The sequence below is a fragment of the Sapajus apella genome, unplaced genomic scaffold, assembly GCF_009761245.1.
Source record: "Sapajus apella isolate SASKATOON/1434 unplaced genomic scaffold, GSC_monkey_1.0 scaffold1, whole genome shotgun sequence".
Lineage (NCBI taxonomy): Eukaryota > Metazoa > Chordata > Mammalia > Primates > Cebidae > Sapajus > Sapajus apella.
In genome coordinates, this window is record NW_022436941.1 from 32,336,398 (window position 1) to 32,360,153 (window position 23,756).

Genomic DNA, 23,756 nt, shown 5'->3' on the forward strand with positions numbered 1-23,756 from the left:
TTTGTGGCTGAATAATATTCCAAAGCATTTATGTTTTTATTTGATAGATACATCATATCAGTTAAAAGAAAAAGTTGTCACTAGGAGACACCAGTAGTAGTTCTCAAAATTGAAAAATAGCATACATACAGTCATGGGCTGTATAACAATGTTTTGGTTAACAGTGGATATCATATACAATAGTGGGCCTGTAAGATTATTATAGTGTATTTTTGCCTTTTCTATGTTTAGATACAGAAATACCATTGTGTTACAGTTGCCTACAGTATTCAATACAGTGACATGCTGTTCAGCTTTGCAGCTTAGGCGCAGTAAAAACTATACCCATATAGCTCAGGGCTTTAGTAGGCCGTTTGGTCTAGGTTTGTGTAAGTACATTCTATGATGTTCATACAACTACAAAATTACCTAATGACACATTTGTCATAATATTTTCTTGTCATTAAGCAATGCATGTCTGTATTTGAAAATGTTGTCAGGGTAGTCCTAAAAGTATAGTATACAACAAAGAAGACTTGCTTTTTTAGTTGTACTTCAAAAATAAAGAGATCTTTTTATTGACCCTTGGAATTTATGGCATTTAATAAATATTACGTAATAGTCATTCTTGAGACAGTAAGATTTGGTAAAGAGAGTTAGGTCTTCTGTGTTAGAGAGACTGAATTTTTGAATATTGATATTTCCTCACTTGCTTTGTGACCCTGGGAAAGTTACTTGAGTTCTTTATACCTCATTTGTATATGAGGTTATTGATATCTGTTTATTTGCTGGTTATAGTTTTGAGAAATAAATGACATAGTATCTTTAAATTGTCTGGTGCAAACTATGACTTAGAGGAGACATGTAAAATATAGTAGTTTTTATGGCATCACAACTGTATTCGTTATCTAACTTTTGGGTTTCACTTTACATCCAAGATAAATTAAGGGATGGTGATCTCAATTTAGAAATTTTCTATTCCTCAAGAAATAGGATATTTGCAGACTTGTATTTTTCTTGTTGAATAAGCATAGAGAAATAGTTTTATTGGCACATAAAACAATTTTTAGCCAGTGGTTTCCCAAAGAAAGCAACTTGTTTTGTTTTGAAGGTTCTTGTTCCGTTCACGTTCGTTTTTTTCTAATATTTTGGTTACATTGAAAAGATGTTATATACTTAAATGCTAAGGGAATCAATTTTGTATTTAGTTTTTTTGATTAAACATTTTTATTTCATTGGAAATTTGAGGTAGTTTTGCTAAGTCTTAAAGGCTAATTCATTACAGTTTTTCGCATTGAAGTTTCTTAGAAAAAGAAATGTAGAATCATTTGAGCTATTTTTTGGATAATTGAGATATTGATAACTAGCCTCCCATAGGAAGTTTATATTTTTAAAATTTATGAAAGAAGGAGAAAAATTTAAATACTTGCAAAGCTACAATTTTAAGTAGTTAGGATGTTTTTATTTTGACATGTATTCTTAATGTAACAACAAATATTTTAAATTAGCAACTATTGCAGATATATACAGAGAACACTGTGTCAGAAAGAATGCCATAAGAATCTCACCTATGCTTTGACAAATACTGAGCATTAGCCAAATTATTTTGCTAATTCTCTTAATAAACTGAATCTTCTCAAAAAGTGTTAGAGCTTAATTGCATAGTCTAAAAATAATCATAGCATAGTTTTACTATAAACTTTGCTGACTAAAATATGAAGTTGTTTTGGTAGTATTTGAGTATACATACATCTTTTCATATTATATCTTGGCCTTTAGATGGCAGCATTGTCTTTGTATATTTCTGTGGCATAGCTTTTATGTCCTTGATGTAACTATAAGGATGTAATGCCTCTACAAGTTTCTGCTCATGTTATGGTTTATTTTACACTTTTGTCCTTTATGTGACCTTAGTGGGAACATTTCTTCTTAAGTAATTCACAATATTAGTTGTATCTAGAATGCTACAGGATGAAGTTGCCATATTATACAAAGTGGTAATTCTTATTTGTGGCACTGGTTTAAGTAAGATAAACTTTAAAATAGGGGAAGGATTCTAGTGTTTATGAGGGAGAAATTTTATTCATGTGGAAAGTGAGGACAATGATTTGCCTTAAATGAGTTATAGTGAAGCAGATGACTTAGATATAGAATTTTCCCAAAAGAGAATGAGTTTCTGTTTTAGTTATTTTTGAGTGAGACAAATGTGATCTACCTTCATAGGTAAAGTTTGTATTTGCTATAAAACTCTTGTGTTGACTGTACAAATAGATTTGAGGAGTACAGCTGTAGTGAGGGTCTAGCATATTGTATGTATATGTCTCTTCTAGAAGTAGCTTTTATATCACTTCTGTATAGTGCATGCCACAAAGCTATTTTTAAGTCATATTTAGTTTGAGCATATAGTTATTAATGATCTAGAAACCTCAGTTAAGCATATTTCCTCTGCTTCTTACTTTCCCTGCACCAAATTCTGCTTCTCTACTTTTTGGACAGAAGCTTTTTGGGTGTCTTTTTATTCCATTGTAAAACAATGAGGTCAGATAGATTATCTGTCATTTGTTATGTAGGCTGATGTTTTAAAGTACTAGAATTTTATTTCAAAAATAACTTCTGTGCTATGCCCTAGTGTCAGCATTTTTGATGTAGATCTGTATATATTATGTGTGTATTTGGTCTATTTTTTACATTTTCTACTCTGAAGAATTGGGCTGTAAACTATTATAGATTACGCAATTGTCAGTAAAATAGTAATGTACTATAAATAGATTTCAGAAGGTTGTAGGGAAATGATGAAATTTCCTCATTGAAAGTTGATTTCCTGAAAGTTAATTGTGACTGTTTACTTTTTCAGTTTCTTAGTTTATATTTTACTAGTTTTATAATTTTGTGACTTCTCTTAGAGTCCTTTGGCTGCTGCGGTAACAATATTCTTTTAAATTTAATTATCCTGTGGTGGCTTACATGAATGATATAGGATCAAATTCACCTCTCCAGGCTTTTTTTTCCCCTCCCCAGGCTGAAAGCATTTTAAGTAGAGATGGAGGCAAACACCATATTTGAGTTGCACTGAATTCATTTAAAACCTTGATCCTGCTGTTTCTTACTCAGGTGACTTGCTTTAGTTATCTTAATTTTTACAAGGAAGGAAAGATCTTTGTTTTCCTTCCTTGCAGAAAGGATACAATGCTACTTCATACACGTTCTTATGGGGATCCGACTAAATGCGATTAAGAGGTAAAGCACCAAATAGGTTTTGTGCCCCAAAACACAAGAAGGCTTCAATAAAGGTTTTTATCCTCTCCTATCAGGAGAGGATATTGAAGTTTATTATTTGCTTTCTGCAGTTTACTAATTTGAATTGGGCTGTATCAATGCCTAGTATCACCTAGTCTGATTTCACTAGTTAGCCACTGACAGTTTAATGTTTTATTTTTATTTATTATTTATTTTTATTTTTATTTTTTGCTCTTTGCTGTGATTTGAGGCTGTTGTAGCAGTTAGCTGAAAAGATTGGTAGCCATGTTGATAACTAGAGTAGTATATATGATAAACATTTGTGTCAGAGTTTAAATAGCAGTAGTTAATTCAGCATATGTGAAAGCTTCCATTTCCTGACTCTTACTGTTCACCATAGAGTTAATATATTAATGGATTTAAATATAAGAGTTAATAAGGAGATTGTTTGTCCCCATCCCTACTATACTCTTGATGTCTTATTTCTCAAATACTCCCTGTGAAGCAAGTTTAATTGTAATACCAGACATAAATAATTTACATTTTGAAGGATTTTGTAGAAAAGGGCTAAGTACTCACTTTAGTCTCCAAAATCATCGAGCATATACATTTGCCTTCAGTGTTCTTTCCCCTCTTAATGGATGGGACATTTACTTAAACTCAGAATGGCAGTTTCCAGTGAACAGTGATATTTGAATATAGCGTTCTAATAGAGTTGACCTAAATATACTGAACCTCATCTTGTTGTATACGATTGTCTTTGTCCATTTGGGTTGCTGTACCAAAATACCATAAACTGGATAACTTATAAACAACAGAAATGTATATGTCACAGATCTGGAGGCTGACAATTCCAAGATTAAGGCACTGGCAGGTTTGGTGTCTGGTTTATAGACACCTTCTCCCTGAGTCCTCACATGGTGGAAAGGCAAACAAGCTCCTTGGGGCCTATTTTATAAAGGCACTAATTCCATTTATTAGGGCTCTGTCCTCATGATTTAATCACTCCCCAAAGATCCTATCTCCTAATACCATCATCTTGGAGGTTAGGATTTCAACATATGGATTTTGGGGGCACACAGTCCTTTAGACCATAGCAACTACATTTCAGAACTTTGCTGTCATTTGTTGGTAATGGAAAATATTTAATACAAGTTATCTTTTATTGAGTATTTTTAATATACCAGGTACTATGCTGTTTTATATAATTAATCCTCGTAACTACCACATGAGGTAGCTATTTTTATTCAATTTTACTAGTGAGGTAATTGAGGCATAAAGAAGTTAACAGATATATGTCAAAGTCAAGATTCTAATCCAGATCTGTTAAGATTCCCAAACCTTTCATTTCCACCTCTTTGGATTGCATGGATACATTACCTGTAATGCTAATCCACACATCGTTGAACAAAGTAGCAGCTTCTGAAAGACATTATCTGCCTTTAAAACACTTATGGACCAGTGCTGTGAGACATTAAAGGAAGAAGTTAATTGCTAGCAGGAGTAGAAAATCATTTTTTAGAATGATAACTGATTTCAGGAGAAGCTGCAAGTACCAGCGGAAGAGTATTCAAAACATTTTTCTAGGAAAATTACTGAAATTATCAAAGAAGAAGGCTAGTATTTAGTGTTGATCTTAATCCTACATGAATATGAATATAATTAATAATAGAATTTTAGTATTTTATACAAAGCTTCTCTGTATTGCAAACATAGTATTTTGTTTTTGTGACATTTGGATTCAGAAGCTGTATCATTTAATTTTTGTCCAGAAGATTTAGTGGAAATTTTAATGAATTCATGAACTGATAACTCTATACTCTGTTCCTTAACACTGGTTTCAGATGTTCATTCGGTTCAGTTAACATTTGAACAGTTACTGTGTGCCAGGCACTGTGAGAGGTGTTGAAGCATTAAGCAAGAGTTATACTGCCAAAGAGAGGAGATTCTGGTCTCATGATAGTGCTATAGAAACACCAGTTGCAAAAATAGTTATTCTTATGTGAGGGATAAGGGAGGAATCTGAAAATCCTATAAATACTAGGTGACATTTGAACTGGGTTTTGAATTATATATAGTGATATGATGATTATGCAAGAGACATATTTTGGGATAAGGTAATTGCAGTATTGGGAAAGAGCATTAACAAAGATAAGGCATCAGAAAAATATGGGGAATGTTTAGTAAGTGGTGAGTGTTACAGTGCCACTAGGTTGGTAGGCTGGGTGGTAGGGAAGTGTTCATATTTGAGTCTGGAAAAGAAGGAAGGGACCAGATTATTTATTTTTTTCAGTGTCATGCTGTGGAATTTGAAAGTCTCTAGGTAATAAGAATTATAGCATGGGATTTTAGCAAATGTGAAGTGTGATCAGATTTTAATGCCTTGTTTTATTTTTCTATTTTAAGAAATTAAGAAAAATGTAGAATACAAAAAGGAGTAATAACAGCTGTATGCCCATCACCCATAAATTGACAGTTAACTTTTTATTAAATTTGCTGCTGCTTCTTGAATTAATAAAGCAAATAAACTTCAAGTCTCTGTAGTCATACATTTATACTGTTGTCCCATTATTCCCTCGCAGAGCAACTGCTGTGATGATCTAAAATGCTTTAAAAAATATTTTAATGTGTATGCAGATAACCATGACGTGGTATTTATTTAGTTTGTGGTCACATGTAATTTATATCTGGTGTCATATGGTTAAATATCTGGTCTCACAAACTATATATGAGTCTACAATTTGCATTTTTACTCTTATTTTTGAGATCTAGCTGCAATGAATATGATGCATTCTTTTTCGTTGTTAGTCTTCTATTATATGTGTAAACCTCCTGGTTATTCATTCCCTATTGAAGGACACTTACATTGCTTCCACTGGTTTACTATCAGAGACAGTGTTGCAATAAAATTATTGTACAGCTCTCTTGTGCTCATCTTCAAGAGTTTCTTTCGGGCATATACCTAGAAGTATATATAATATGGTACTAAGATATATACATTTTCAGATTTTTCTAGATCATGTCAAATCACTCCCTACTGGTAATTGAAATCGTGTTTTAAAAATGTATCTTGCTGATGTATCTTGTCAACTCTTTTGAGGGCCAGGAGTGTGCACTCATCTTTTTATCCTTCCCTCCTAGAGTTGGAATATAATAGACATTCAATAAATGTTGGTTTAGTGACAGATGGGTTACTACTGATTTGAGCATGCTTTAAAAAATGTTATCACTTAAAATATTTTGGTGACATATTTTATGAAATAAAAGGTTAAAATAAAGTTTAAAGATAAAGAATCAAATGTTTTTTCACTTTTCAAGTAAGTAAATTGTTTTGATCTAGTTAGCACGTTAATGATGCTATTCTTTGTGTATCAAATTTATCCAGCCAAAGTCACTAATGTACTCAAAGGGTATTTTTTGGGATAATTGTCTTTAATAACATTTAATTCTGGTCAACTGGAATATAATTCTTATCAGAATTATGTTGGTTTGCATATTTTTACGTTAATAAAGTCAGTTTTATTTTGTTAAAGTAGTATTTGAAAGATCTAGTTTAATTTAAAACAAGTTTTTTTGTTTGTTTGTTTGTTTTTAAGTACAGACAGAGTCTCACTGAATTGCCCAGGCTGGTCTTGAACTCCTGGGCTCAGGCGATTCTCCTGCCTTGGCCTCCCAAAGTGGTGGGATTGTAGGCAGCAGCCACCATGCCTGTCCTAAAACAAGTTTTTGATGGCATAATTTCAATTTGAAGAATAAACGCATTTTTACTCATGTTAAATTATTTGCTAGATCTTAACCTCTTACTCTCTTTTTGGTCTATTGGTGTTTTTCTCTTAAGGCTGTTGTTTTTTTTTTTTTTAATCATATATCTTGCCAGGAGCATAAGTGAATTATATTCTGCCATTTGAAGGCATAGAAAGCAATAAAGAATGAATGTGTGTTTTTTCTTTCCCTGTGTACCAGTGTCGTATAGAGGATAGACAGTGACTTTGGATGATATCCAAATAATTTTTTTTTTGAATACATTATTTTTTTACCCAGCAGATTTACCTGCTTAATTATATTAGTTTAGTAATATTAAAATTAGCTCACAAACTCTGGGGACTCATCAGCTGATGATAGGAGATGACCAAATGCAAACAGGATCTCAGGAGGAAGCTAGCTTAGTATTAAAAACTGATAAAGATATCCAAGTGTGACTAATGCAGAATTTGTTATGGTTAAAAATAGGAAACTCCGCATTGTATTTAAGTATTCTTTAAAAATATGTATTTTTTGAGATCAAATTCAAAAGTGCTTCTTTTGGGTTTAAAATTTATAATTGGTAGATTATTCCTAGTGTTATAATTCTTTTACTGGTACTTTACTGGTACTTTTCCCCCTACCTATATAGTCTGTAGTTTAAGTTCTGTTGTTTTTTTTTTAAATAAAAATCTAATTTTTATTTGCTTTCTTTTTTGACTACTTGTTAAAATCAGAGATTTGAAGCAAAACAAATTATCACTAAGACACAAGCACGAAAGTGCAGTCTTGGGCTTTGTGCTCAAGTGTTGGCAATAGGAGATAGCGGGCTGAGTAAAGAGTTGAGTTGTTAGGCTTAGCAAACAGAAATTTTATAAGGTTAGATGGCAGTGGCATGCTAGGAGTACATTAAGCCTGTTATTTATGAGCATATGTTCCTGAACTACCTTTCTAGCCTGTCAGTCAACAAGTGAGTTATATTATTTGAATCTAAGAAGAAGTTTTGGCTTATGTTTTTATCAACAGTAATGAGGTTCTACAGTTTTAGGATATCCAAGAGTTAATACCAGTTATTTCAGTGATTAGGCTTAAATGAAGGAAAATTGGAGAATCAGCTTTTTTTTTTTTAATATATATTTTTTATTGCATTATAGGTGTTGGGGTGGATACATGTAAAGAACATGCAGGATTGTTGCGTAGGTACATACATGGCAATGTGGTTTGCTGCCTCCATAAATATAGTTTACAAACTGTAGTTAAATCTGGCTTCCAGGTAGTAGGATGCAGTTTTTCCATCATTTTATTATAGTCATTATCACAGAGATACATTATCGGGAATGTTCTGTGCCACTTGGGCCTTTGTCAGGCAACCCTGTCTTCAGGCAAAATATACACAGGTGATGTTCCTGTCTAAATCTGTGTGCTAAATACTGTTTCTATTAGTGCTGCAGATTTTGTTTACTTATATTAGGTAGGTTGTCTTCTTTTGCTGTCTTTCTTGAAATTATTTTCAAAGATTTAAACATAAAGTTACCGATAGACAGTAGAAAGATGAGTAGTCATATGAGTTTTGGGTAGATTTTTTTTTTTTTGACTAGGTCGTCTAGATTTTAATAGCCAAGAAATGTAAAAGCCAGATAAGTCCATACAGTTCTGATGCTTTTTTTTTTTTTTTTCCAATCCTTCTTGTGTTGCATTTTAATTTGTGTAGCCACATCTAGGTTGCAGAATACATCAGTATAGTAATTTTCTTTAGTGCTGCCGTATTTCATTATTTTTTTTTCTGAAGTATGATGGTAGAAGTACTCAAGTTACTTCAGGAGAGTTTGGGGATAAAAACTTTGTAGTACCTGTTACCAGATCTTCACTGGTTATTTTTTAATTGGAGCATAAAATCTAGATGGTTATCGTTCACTTTAAGAAGACATATACATAAATATATTGAGACTCTGTAATACAAAGAAAAGTAATTGCAAATCAGAGTCCTTATTTTCTTTTTTACTGAATATCTTCGAGACTATAAAGAAGGCATATATTTATATTCATTAGTGTTTAAATGTCCAAGCGAATGCTTAGAGGTAATAAAATCGTTTGCATCATGTTCTGCTAGCTTTTCATTTTAACTCCTCTGAGAACATGATAAAATTTCCATATCTTTTTACTAGGTTAATATTTGAGTATTTGAGGATAATTTTATAGTTTGGTACTTCATTTTAAGCTGTTGTGGGACATAATTTTATTCATACACACTCATATACTCTTATTCCGTTAATATACTGATAAATCTGTTCATCATATATAATTGTAGGCAGTTTCATTATGTAGTATGCATTCTATAGTTTATATTTGTTTTAAGCTTTTTGTGGTGAAGAATTTAATGGATAAAGTATGAAAGGATAAAGGTACGTTGTATATATTCCTCTGAATTCACTCATGAACTAAGATGTTTCCAAAGGCTGACTTTTATTGATCATATCTACAGTCCAGGAGTGTTCTTTCCAAAATACTGTTTTTATCATTTCAGAAATCTGTAGTTGCTCATTTCAAAGATTGCTTCAGTTACTAGCCTCTGTCTCATCACTTTCCTTACTTGTCCATTTATAATTCACTTCTTCTTCTTATGTTTTTTTCCAGAATGTGTTCATTACTACTGTCAAGCTTAGCTGAATATTATATTTTCTCAAATATTCTTTAAGAATGACCCCACATTTTTTACTTTCCTGTATTCTGTCAGCTTCCAGTATTTAGTTTGTTCTTATTAATCCATTGATAATTTGTTGTAGGTTTGAGAGTTTTAGTTTAGTAATGTTTCCCCATGTAACTCGTTAGAATGGAAATGAGATTGTTTTCATACTGCTTAAAGAAATCTGTATATTCTTCAGTATTTTGATTAAATGGATAATTGTTAGAACTTCTTAAAAATATTCTTTTTCAATGTATGAATTATAAATTTTCTGAAATGTACTGCCAATGAAGATGAACCATTTATACACTTAAGTTCTTTTGGTTTAGTTCTGGGAAGATTCTTTTTGAGATAAGGAAGAAGGAGTTTCTTTTAAAGTCACATTTTAAATGAGACACATGTCAGTAACTTTAAACATGACTGTTTAATATGTACACAAAAGTATATGTTTTAGGACATAAAATTCAATTTTTATTAACTGAATGCGTGTAATATACTTTATTCTATAGCAGTATCAAGTGATTCTTCATTAGCATTCACATGAGAAGAATGGCAGTGATAGTTTGAAGAAGTAAAATCCCAAATAAGTGTGTTTTTTTTTAAAGAATTAGATAGATATTAGGATATGATTTCTTAAAAGTAAAAGTTGAAACTTACAGCTTTAAACATTTTTATTGCAAATTACCTATCATATATTTTCATTTACATGGCTTACTTCTCATTGAGGATATTTGGTTTGTTTCAGTATTTCCCCCAATGCATTTTCATCCTTCTGTTTTCAGGCAGTGCTACCAAAAATCTCTCAAGACTGCTATGAAGTGTGGTCTCTTTTCTTTTGTCATACTTTAATTACCTAATTCTTGAAAAGATGAAAATTAGCTAGTTGCTTCTGTGGTTGAGTTTGTTCAGAAGAGCTTGACTTTATTGTTGCAGTTAGAAAGAGGTAGATATAATATATAATATTTGATGCATATTTGATGCTTGGTACCAGTGAAATGCATCAGGCAGATCTGGCATTAAATTTAGTTCAGAACACTGGCATTGCCTGCCTTGAGAGTAATATACCCTGCAGAAATTACACTGGCACGTTTTTTTTTTTTTTTAAATACTTTGTGAAATGGACTGCCAATGAAGATGAAGTTTTTTTAAAAAAAATACTTCATATAAAATGTTTAGGTTTTAATTTGATAAATTCTTCCCATATATTTTAGTATTTTTTCTTTAATATGTTCTAACAATTTTGTAGAATCGAAAATGAGAAAAGAGTGCCCAAGAATAAGCATAGATACTTTGTTACAATAATGCAGTTTGTTTTTTCATTTTCTTGGAGGATTAAGTGACATTTGGACGACTTGAGAGGGAAAAGAACTGGACAGGTATTGGTTCTGCCAAATGTATTGTTTATCCTTGGATTAAATTGTTGTTTTTTTTCCCCCATTCTAGAAGTAATATGTTTTTCTAGTATACCCTTATGACTTTCTGCTGTAAAGTTAGGCCAACTATATAGGAATAATCTTTTTTTCATATATTAAAATCTATTTAAAACAATTACATTTTTCTAATATACTTTATATTATGATGTTTTTAGATTACAGTCTAGAACAGGTTTTTTTTTTGTTGTTGTTGTTGTTGGTTTTTTTTAGAATAATATAATTATGCTGATTGCTGATCAGTACAAGAATAGAAGGTGTTTCACACCTGGTCTTCAATAGGGGTAAATCATTTTCAGTCCAGTGTGTGCTTTTGCCTAGTGTCACAGGTTAATTCTTCAGACATGGGTACCTTCCCCCTTTCTGTTAAGGCTTACCTTTTTCAGCTGTTGTAGAAATGAACTTCCAGTTGTTATCATCAACTTGTAATCACCTTAGTGATTACCATCTATATTTGAGCTTCTGTATTTGTATATATCTAAGGTTATTTGTTTTTATGCATTATAATTCTATATTTTCATTAAATTTGCATGTAACTTATAATCATGCAGTTTCCTCTTCTGGTCCTACTTTTCAAAATTTAAAAAAGCTCTATTTTTTTTAAAGATGGTGTTTTAACCTTAAAAATAATACTAGACTCTAAGCCTGCTTTTTGGCAAGTCTCTTTATTGCATGCCTGATAATGAGCCATATATCATGGTATGTGTGTTGGGGGGGCTTGGGGAGTGCAAATATTTATATTCAAGAATTCATAAAATGTTTTAATGGTAGTGAAAAATTATGAGTAAAATGGTATCAAAATGTTATTTGATCTGATTTTTCTAATGTCTAACATTTAAAAACCATTATTATCAATGCCTTAAGAAAAAGGTTGTATATATTCACCATATTATTTAAACAAGACTAGTGGAATTTATTTTCAATTTTACCTTATTCTCACACCAGTATTGTAGAATTTGTAATTTAACAATTGAAATGTTTACTTCTTGTGAATACATGCATTGCTCTAGGGGATTTTTCCATTTTTAGACAGTGAATGGCAGTACCCACTAAGTAGTCGTCCTTGTAAAACTTCGGTGGTTTCATTTAACCATTAAGGTGCTCTTTGACAGCTGGCCTTTACTAATCTCACACCATGGGTTTGAAATTTTTCCATTAAAGCCTTATAGTTGAATTATAATATATTGTGTCCTTTGTTTTCTCCTGGAAAAGGATTTTAAACAAACTTTCTATTGCACTTGTTGAATATGTATTTCATAGAAACCACCATGAAGTTTGCAGCATTTAAGAAGTTGAAGAAGCAAAGATAAAAGATACGCATTCAAGAAGGCTTGGTTTCACAGTTGGTGCATAATCCTTTCTGCTGTCATTGGTACCCTAACCCTGTACCTACCAGAACAAAAGAAACTGAATTGAAAATTGTGGGAGCTGGGGAACATTCTGTTGGCAGCACATCGCATGGCCCATAGGCGTTGTCAGGTCTCAGTTTGATGCCCTTTATTCCTTCTGACAGATGTGAGGTAGGGTCTATGAGGGGGAAGTCATTACTAGAGAGAGGGCAGTGTCAGATCAAAAGTAACCAGTGATCAAACAAGGTAAAAGGCTGTGGAAAATAGGCTCTCTTTCTGGCCTCAACACCTGCCTCATCACTGAAGGGAATAGTCCTTATGTGTCAGGGCAAGTTGATTTTCTTTGATGTACAGTGAATTAGAAGTCAGAATGGAAGCTTAACTGGAGCACAGAAAGTTTTTATTTCCTAGTTCTTGGGCAATTTAGATGTTTAATTTTTTTTTTACCCTAATTACCTAGAAGTCATTCTGTTGAATAAAATATTAAAATTTACTCATTCTGACTTTGTTATCACTATATATTTGGAAATGGTACTAATAAACAATTTCCAATAGTACTGTAGGTCAGGCTTTACAAGTCATTAGACTCTCCATTTCTCAGAAGCTCAGTGTCTCAACCTTTGGTATTTTAAATACTGCCACATTTTTATTCAGGTTCATAAATAGTCAACAGTCATTTTGTCCTCAGAATTCTGGATGTAAGAGTTTATTTGAAATTACTTATTTTCTAGTCAAAGGAATAAAGAATCTTAAGCATTTTAAATGTGATTTTTTTAATCTAGTAATTTGTCTATTTGTCTTTTCATGAAGTCCCATGTTTGATTTTGATACTTTTAGGTAACCTTAAATCTTCCTTTATACATTTAGAAATGTAAATATAAAACATAAAATATATTATGTTGCATTGTCTTCACATTAATATTTTGCTTATAGACTACTATTAGCTATAAATATATTTTATGCTTGGGAAATTTTAGAATAATATGTTGAATATAAATATACAGATATTGCAAATTTGACTTAAGCAAAATTTGATTATAAATTATATGTTTTGCTTTGGCTCTCATTTTACTGTGGTTTGACTTAGAAGTTCTTATGTAAGATTTGATATCTGTTTTTGAAGTTTTTTTTTTTTTTTTTTTTTGAAATTTACAAGATCTTAATACAGATTCATTTCATAATCTATAGACTCTTTTTTTTTTTTTTACTTGCTTTTTGCTTTTTTGATTGTTGTTTAACATGTTTGTCCTGGCCACATGGCTTACACCTGTAATCCCAGCACTTTGGGAGGCCAAGGTGATAGATCACTTGAGGTCAGGAGTTTCAAACTTGCCTGGTGAACATGGCAAAACTCTGTCTCTACTAAAAATACAGAAATTAGCTGGGCATGGTGGTGCACACCCATAATCCCAGCTACTCAGGAGGCTGAGAGAGGAGAATTGCTTGAACCTGGAAAGTGGAGGTTGCAGTGAGCTGAGATCATACCACTGCACTCCAGTGTGGGTGACACAGAATGAGACTCTGTCTCAGAAAAACCAATAACAATAACAACAACAAACAAAAAGTTTGCCCTGAACTGCCTTTGAGGGATAGTAACTTGAAACCGATATGGTAGTATTACTCTGATTTAGGGAGAAGAATGATTTTGGTTTTGGTTTTCTGAGGTCATTTCTACAATCCTTCCTTTAACTTGAATATTTGTTTAAAAAGATTGGAGTTTGTTGATACTTTAATATTAATGTTAGAAGTAACATTTATAAAACGTGAATTTCTATAAGTGAATATAAATTATTTTTTTCAAAATGGACCTCAGCAGCATAGAATTTTACTAGTTATAACCTTTGGTTCATGATGTACTGTGGTAATTGGTCCAGGCGTAATCTTATGTCATTATAAAAGTTAATTTAGCCAAAAGCTTTTAAACATTTACTCAGGAACCCTCCATCTATACTATTAACTAGAATGTTATCAATAACTTTCATCTACCTATGCATTCCTCCCTTCTCTCATCTTGACTCCCCTTCAGAGATAGTCAAAATTAACTACTATCCTGAATTTTATGTTTATCATTCTTTCCATTTTGTTACATTTGTATATATGTCTGATCAATATATTATTTAGTTTTTGCTAGTTTTTAAGGAGGTCATTGATGAACTGGTTTATACTATTCAATTCTAACTTTTAAGATATTCTGTACTATATTTTCACATCAAGTTATTTCAGATTTTTAGATTGAATATGTGGTATCTATATGTTGGTCCCTTGTATTTTGCATTTTCCATTTATAAGTTATATTCATAAATATGGACAATGAGGTCTTTTTTCCAGTTTTGATTTGTTGTAATTTTAGCCAGTCCTGTGACTTGATGTATGGGTTAGAAGATTTACCCTGTTAGGTGACAGGTGTAGTTGGTCAGGAATAGCCAACCATTTCCCAGTTTGGAATGGAGATAAGTGAATAGTAAGCCTACCAAATGACTTTTATATTTTACTTATCAGTGTGTAGTGTCATCATTAACAAGTTCAACCACTGTAATTTTTCATAAGGATAAAATGATTGTATTAAATTTCTTTGATTGCTAGAAGTGCTATTAATAACAGCTTAAAAGGAGAGAAATGGAAAAACACATTAAACATATATGTTGAATTTAAGACTTGGATTTCAAAACTACCCATTTCCCAAAAAAAAAAAAAAAAAAATTTTTTTTTTTTTTTTTTTTTTTTTTTTTTTTCTATAACAGCTTAGTTAATTGGTTAGTAGCTTAGTATTGGACTCATACACAGTTTTGGTAAAATCAAACCAAACAAAATATTTGCTTTCACTACAGTTGGAGTTTTTTCCGGTTTTCATTTTTAACATATAGTTTTATGTAAAATAAAAATATATGTTCATAATCTGCCTTCATACTTTTGCTAGTCCTTTGGAAATGGGGTTGATTATAACTAAGAATAGTCAGTGCTCTAATGGTTAATGACTTACTGATATTGAGTGAACTAATCGATAACATTTTACTAGAGATCAAATTAGCACATTTTAACTTTGACAACAATAGATGTTTTTTTCCTTTTGAATAAGTTATGATCAATTGTATTTACAAGGATGGAGGATATAGAATACATTTTTGTACCAGTCTCAATTTTTAGGAGATTTTCGTCTAAGTGGAAAGCTCATGTGGGCATATGTATGTGTGTGTGCATGTGTGATGGTGTGTGTGCGTATATGTATAAAATAATATAAGGTGGTGAAGTGATTTCATATTAATACAGTGTGAGTTTAGAAGGAGTTTTTTTTGTTCCTTTTTTATATTGAGACTATACTTCTCTGCTTTATTAAGTATTCTAGGAAATCTGTATTTGTTGATTTGTATGTGTTCTTTAAAATATATCTTGGTGAGATTACTTACGAATTATTAATATAAAATAGTTGACATTGAAAGTTTTGGGTTGTAGTTTGAGAAGTTTTACATAATTTATTGCATTGAAGTTTATCCATTTTGTTTTAAACACATGATGAAGCTAAACAGTAATCCCTTGCATGCTTTTTAAACAATGTCAAATAATTTTATAAAGATAAAATGGTATAGCTTCTTGGGTTTTCTCGATGTAGATTAGTCATTTGAATAATTTAATGGAAAAAAGTTATATGGTTCATAGCAGTCATTTCCTTATGATATTTTGGAGAAGGGACAGGATTTTGAGAGTGATATGACACTATTTTATACCTTACAAAACTATATTGAAAGCTAGGGCATACATGGTTCTGTTCTTATAGGTGGTATGATTCTAGCTCCGTAAAGTAGTTAGTCTTTGGCTACTTCATGGTTGTTAGCTATGTGGATCAGTTAATTTTCTGTAACCCCATATCCTACTGTTCTCTCATGCATTAAGTATTTATTGAATACTAACCACCTATGAAACAGTATGTTTCCAGACCCTTTTTCCATAAGCCATGCCAGTCCACTCACTTTATAGTAACTTTTAGCTATAATAGGAGTAATTTCCTATTATGTTGTATTTACCTATCTAAGTGCTTGCTGGGGAGGACAGTAACACCTGGTATCAAAACCACTGTTCCAGAGCCTGGACTGTAGCCTCTCATATTTTGAATATTGTATTTTAAGAGTAAACATTTGAAATGATGGCACTTACATAATATTTAATTTGCTAATGATAACTTCTAAGTTCATCTTAAAGGGAAATATTTTGAAGATTGAAGTTAAAGGAGCTATTTTATAGTATAAAACATGGGGTACTCATTACAATGACTTGTTCTGATAGTTTTTTGTAAAGACATTTGCTATTAAAGACTTGTTTCATTGAGCTATGGTAGTACTTGGGTAATGCATAGGTAGCAATACTTGAAGAATTAAATAAAGTAAATTGAGTTTTGGCATTATTCTATTGAGTTGATATTTGTTTATTTTTAAGGATGTTGTCCACTGTATTTTATGAGTCCTCCCTTATGAGAACCTGCAGTTAAGTATTCCACCTGGTCTTAGTACTAGGCAAGGCTAAACTTCTAAGTAATTGTTTTCCTTTATTATGATAATGGCTTTGAAAATTTTATTAAAGATGTATAGTTGTCCATTTTCTCATTGCTTTGACATCTAAGAAACCAAGAAGCATATAGTAGTCCATCTAAGGCAAAGTATTCAGTACTTCCATCTTTATTATAGATTAACTTTTTGGAAAATGCTTCTTTTTCCTTTTCCCTTAATGTTTATTTCTACTTGTTTTTCTCCTGTAGGGTTTATTTCCAGAAAGAACTGCCTCAATTCCTTTTTGGAAAGAGACAAGACATACCTAAATATAAACAGAAGTTCTTACATAAGTATATTCTAATTTAAAATACCTTCTTGTTTGCATAGGCAATTGTAGTATAATGAAAAGCACCTTGAAGCTTGAATTGGGAAAATCAAAGGATAGATAATTACCTCTGTCTCTCAGTTGAGTGACCCTTAGCAAGTGATTCCGAGGTGGTTTTCTCATTTATAATATAAGAATAACATTACTACTTTAGGAGTAAGTCAGATATATGTAAAAGTGTTAGTCACATGTTAAATGAGTAGATTTTCCCTTCAGTCAGTTAACTGTTAAAACTCTTGATAAATACTGAAAGCTATTCATAATTTATAAATATATATTTGGGACAATTTTATAATATATATTGAGATATATAAGAAAGAGGCCCATATAATCCCTGTTCTTATACAAATGTGCATAGTATAAAATTCTAATAATGTAGAAAAGTAGAAAAATAAAAACTGAAAGCCTTCTGCTAATTCCTCTGGTGATTATTTTCAGAAAACTTTTAATACACATACCAATATCCATGTATCTGTCCCTATTTTCAAAAATTATATTGCATCTTCTCTTCTACAATACTTCATTATTGATGGGTACTATGGCTCTTTTCATTTTTTTCCCATCACAAAGCTATAAATTTTGATGGTTTTCTATCAGAAGAATATATTTTCATATTTTCCCTCCCTTTTAATGTTATCTTGTTGGTAATTTTGATGAAACCAAGAGGCATGCCTTTTCTACATACTTCTCTTTATCTCCATTCCTAGTGTTTTTGTTTTTCTTTTAAATAATGTCCATGTCTGCTGCTGTCATTTTCTGAGACCACCAAATAGTTTAATACCTGGAGTTAGAGATGAGAATAAACAGGCTTAAGACACTTTAAAAAATGTTCAATACTCGGTCATATCATTAGTGAACATATTTTTCTTTTGGGAAGTAACTAATGCTTTCCTTAAGGCTAAGCTGGACAAAGGGACACACAGTGACAAACTTCTTGGTGCTTACTCTCATCAGGTGGTTTATGGGAAGGTACTTTTTGTGTCAGACAGATAAAGATTCTAATACCAGTATAACCATTTTACAAGTTGTAGGTTTCTTGTTAAGCATTTAAATGCATACATTTAAAAAATCAAGATCCAAGGAGGAATCTTGGATCCAAGGAATCCTCCTTGGATCTTGATGTTTTAAATGTGTGCATTGGAGATGATATAATCCCTTGTTGTTGAGAAGATCAAATGAACTCAGTGTATGTAAATCGTACAACAAAGCATCTTGGGAAATAGTTGTTCACAAATGTTAGCTTCCCTCTTGTTAACTTTGCAACTGCTGTTTTTCTTCTGTCTTCTTCATGACCAAAGGAAACCTGGAATTATTGCCAGAGCTTTGTTGGTAATGAATGCTGTTCTTACTGATAACTTAGCGAGGGGAAAAGGTAACCAATGGTAGCGTTAAGTGTTTGAGGGTCCAGTGAGCCTTTCATCTTGGGAATTTCTGCAAGAGTGATATTTAACCTTTGTGTTTACTTGTTTTCAAAACTCTGCCTACACTTGTTACGTTTTTTATATTTTTTACTCCTAGTCACATATCCACAGTGGGTGTTCTAGTCCATTCATTTATTTTCAACCTTTGGTATCTATCATTTTCTTTGCCACGAATCTTCATTCCTTCCAGTTAAATGATCTTACTGTTAAATGGCAAATACTGAAATCATTAAATATGAGCTACATCATATAATCTGTAATTTACCTGACTGCAGAAAACTCAAGTCAGTTTGGTTAAACAATAAGAAGTGTATTGACTTATAACTGAACTGTGCTGAGGTAGTTGAGGCTTTAGGGTTGAGTTAATTCAGTGTCTCCATAGTGCTTTTAGGAAGCTAGTTCTTTTTGACTCTTGGCTTAGCTTTCTCTTATGTCAACCTTAGTCTAAGTCTGGATTTACTTCTGGTTCAAAGATTGTTGGCAATTCCTAAGCAATTGTTATATGTATATTATAGTTTATTATTTTTTATTGCTGAGTAGCATTCCATTGTAAGGACATAAAGCAATTTGCTCATCCATTTACCTGTTAATGGACATTTCAGTTGTTTCCATTTTTTTTTTTTGAGATGGAGTTTTGCTCATGTTTTCCAGGCCAGAGTGCAATGGCGTGATCTTGGCTCACTACAACCTCCGCCTTCTGGGTTCAAGTGATTCTCCTGCCTCAGCCTCCCCGGTAGCTGGGATTACAGGTGTCTGCCGCCACGCCCAGCAAATTTTTTTTTTTTTTTTTTTTTATTAAGATGGGGTTTCACCGTATTGGGCAGGCTGGTCTTGAACTCCTGACCTCAGATGATCTGCCCTCCTTGGCCTCCCAAAGTGCTGGGATTACAGGCGTGAGCCACTGTGCCCAGCCTGTTTCCAGTTTTTAACTATTTCATATAAAGCTGCTGTGAATATACATGAGCTAGGTTTTTTTTTTTTTTTTTTTTTTGAGAGGCGGAGTTTCGCTCTTGTTACCCACGCTGGAGTGCAATGGTGCAATCTCGGCTCACCGCAACCTCCGCCTCCTGGGTTCAGGCAATTCTCCTGCCTCAGCCTCCTGAGTAGCTGGGATTGCAGGCACGCGTCACCATGCCCAGCTAATTTTTTGTATTTTTTTTTTTAGTAGAGACGGGGTTTCACCGTGTTGACCAGGATGGTCTCGATCTGCTAGTTTTTGAGTGGACAAAAGCCTTTATTTCTCTTGAGTAAATTTTTAGGAATGAGTTGGCTCAATTGTTTGGGAAATGTATGTTTAACTTGAACTTTGTGAGAAACTGCGAGTTTTGCAGAGTGATTGTGCCATTTTATACTCTTCCCAGCAATGTTTGAGAACTCCATTTGCACTACATTTTCACCAACAGGTGGTATTATTTTTAGGCTTTCAAATTTTAGCCATTCTGAGTGGGTGTGTAGTGGTAGCTTATTGTGGTTTTGACTCTGAGTGAGTGTGTGGCGGTACCTTGTTTGGTTATCCCTTTGTCTAATGATGTTGAGTACCTTTTAATGTATGTATTAGCCTTTCTTGTCTCTTCTTTTGTAAAATGTCTGTTCAAATCTTCTGCCTTCTTTTTGTTTAAGACAGAGTGTCCCTCTGTCACCGAGGCTGTAGTGCAGTGGCGCAATCTCAGCTCACTGCAACCTCCACCTCCTGAATTCAAGTGATTCTCCTGCCTCAGCCTCCCAAGTAGCTGGGATTATAGGCATGCACAATCCTGCCCTGCTCATTTAAAAATTTTTTTTAGTTTTAGCACAGACAGGGTTTCACCATATTAGCTATGCTAGTCTTGAACTCCTCGCCTCAAGTGATCAGCCCACTCGGCCTTCCAAAGTGCTGGGATTACAAACATGAGCCACTGTGCCCACTTAAATCTTGTCTTTTTGTTTTTAATTGGTTGTCTTCTTATGAGATTATAAGAGTTCTATATTTTTGATACAAGTTCTTGTGTCAGATGTATGCATTGTGATTACTTTTTCTATGTGTGTATCTTTTCATTTTCTTAATAGTGTCTTTTGAAGAGTGCAAGGTTTTAATTTTGATGAAGCCCAATTTATTAATGGTAAGTACTTTTGGGTCTTGTTAAAATCTTCTGATAATATCAGTTGTTTTTCTCTGTTATTGTTTGTTTATCATGTTCACCACCAAAGTGTAAACTCAGTGGAAATAAGGAGGTTATCTTCCTTATTACTTGCTATATCCTCTGTCTAGAAAAGTGTTGGGCACATGATAGTTGCTCAAAAGTAATTTTTGAATGAATGGATTCTTTTGGTTTCGTAGCCTAGAAAATGTTATCTATTGCTTATGTCATGTTCACTTCTATTCTCTGTATTTCACCTGTCACTATTACTGTCTTGTTTCTTTAGGTTGGTTCCTTGCTTTTCTGTTTCTACTTCTGACTCCTTAATCCTAACCCTTTTATGTGTGTCTGAATTGCAGTAGCATCTCCTTAGGCTTGTCAGGTGCCACCACTTCTCCTAGGTTTACCTATAACCAAATTTCAGACAAATCAGGTGTTTAGTGCATTTGTTAATAATACTGCTTTCCTGCTTAAGAACTGATTTAAGCTCTATTATAGCTGGTGAGGCTGGATCTGTCATGTTAATATTTCTTTTTCCCTTTATTCATATTTTTCACAGTTTCTACCTTTGTTTATACTTTTTCCTGGAATACTATCCCTTTTTCTCTTGCTAAAATCAATCCCACTTATTTTTCAGGTATGCCATTTATTCTTAAGATTAAATTTTTACCTAACTTACCAAGCTGAATATTTCACAGATACTATATTTTTGTGCCCTTAGAATTGTTTGTTCCTTGAGATAGGAATTCATGCATTCTACTTCTTTGGTAAAGTTTTGAATACAAAGATAATACTTCTTGGTTTATCACTCTTTTCTTCCTTGACTGAATTTTGATGGCAGTACATGGCAAGTTTATGCCTTTCTATCAGTTTTACCTCTTAAATTAAAAAATAATTGGGGTAAAATATATATAACATAAAATTTACCATCTAATTCATTTTTAATTATGTAATTTATCGATGGTAAGTACATTCACATTGTTGTGTAACGAGTCTCTAAAACTCTTTTTATCTTGCAAAACTGAACTTTATACCCAGTAAACAACAATACACTGCTTTTCCTCCAGCTCCTGAAAACCACCATTTTACTTTGTGTTTCTGTGACTCTGACCCCGCTAGGTACCTACTTTCTGCCTCTCTGACTTTGATTCCTCTAGGCACCTCTTCTAGGTACCTCAATTTCTTTTTCAGATTGTTCATTATAATCGCACAGAATTGTCTTTTGTGACTAGCTTATTTCATTTAGCATAGTGCCCTCAAAATTCATCTATGTTGTAGCATGTTAGAATTTTCCTCCTTCTAAAGGCTGCATAATATTACATTGTGTATATGTGTACATGTGTATGCGCACACACTCACACACACACATGCACACACACATATATACATATACACACCACCTTTTGTTTATCTGTTCATCTATTGATGGACACTAGGTTGCTTTTACTTTTTGGTTATTACGAATAATGCTGCTATGAATGTGAGTATACAAATATCTCTTTGAGACCCTGCTTTCAGTTCTTTGGGGTATATGTTCAGAAGTGAAATTACTGGATCCTAATATAATTCTATTATTAATATTTTTAGGAACTGCCATACTATTTTTATAGTGATCATACCACCATTTTACATTTCAGCCAACAGTGTACAAAGATTCTAATTTCTCCACATCCTTGCTAACACTTGTTATTTTCTGTTTTTTTTTTTTAATGGTAGATACTTTAATGGATGTAATGTTGTATCTTTTTGTTTTGATTTGCATATCCCTAATGATTTGTGATGCTAAGCATATTTTCATGTACTTTTTTTGGCCATTTACACACCTTTGGATAAATGTTTTTTCAAATACTTTACCCATTTTAAAATTGGGTTATTTTGTTGTTGAGTTGTAGAAGTTCTTTGTGTGCGTTTTGTATGGTAACTCCTTATCAAGTAATGATTTGCAAATATTTTATTTCATTCCATAGGTTTCTTTGTTATTCTGTTAATTGTGTATTTTGTTGCACAGAAATTATTAATTTTTATGTATTTTTATTTTTACTTTTGTTGCCCGTGCTTTTGGTGTCAAAACTTAGAAATCATTGCCAAATTCAGGCCGGGCATGGTGGCTCACACCTGTAATCCCAGCACTTCAGGAAGCCGAGGTGGGCGGATCACAAGGTCAAGAGATCGAGACCATCCAGGCCGACATAGTGAAACCCCGTCTCTACTAAAAAATACAAAAAATTAGCCTGTAATCCCAGCTACTGGGGAGTCAGAGGCACGAGAATTGCTTGAACCTGGGAGGCGGAGGTTGCAGTGAGCCAAGCTTGCGCCACTGCACTCCAGCCTGATGACAGAGTAAGACTCTGTCTCAAAAAAAAAAAAAAAAAAAAGAAAAAGAAAAAAAGAAATAATTGCCAAATCCAGTGTTGTAAAGCTTTTGCCCTATATTTTCTTATAAGAGTTTTATAGTTTTAATTCATATGTTTTAGGTCTTTAATTCATTTTTAGATAATTTTTACATATAGATCAAGCTGACGGTCCTACTTCATTCTTTTGTACATAGACATCCAAATTTCCCAGCACCATTTGTGGAAAGGCTGCCCTTTCCTCACTGAATAGTGCTGGTGCCCTTGTCGGAAATCACTTGACTTTTTATGCAAGAATTTGTTTCTTCACTGTTTCATGTATTTGGTCTGTGTCTGTGTTTTTTTTTTTTTTTTTTTTTTGCCAGTACCACACTGTTTTTATTACTGTAACTTTGTAATAAGTTTTAGAATCAGGAAGTGTGGAACTGTAATTGAATTCTTCTTTTCAAGATTGTTTTGGCTATTTCTGGTCCCTAGGTTCCATATGATTTTTAGGATGAGTTTTTCTTTTTCTGCAAAAAATGACCTTGGTATTTTGATAAGGATTGTATTGAAACTGTGTATTTCATTGAGTAGTATAGA

General features: G+C 32.7%; 1 protein-coding gene across 4 annotated transcripts in view; it reads left to right on the forward strand.

The window, feature by feature from the left end:
* The window catches only part of FBXL17 (F-box and leucine rich repeat protein 17), a 539,173-nt gene that overhangs the window by 37,831 nt on the left and 477,586 nt on the right, over nucleotides 1–23,756 (forward strand). The window lies entirely within an intron of this gene.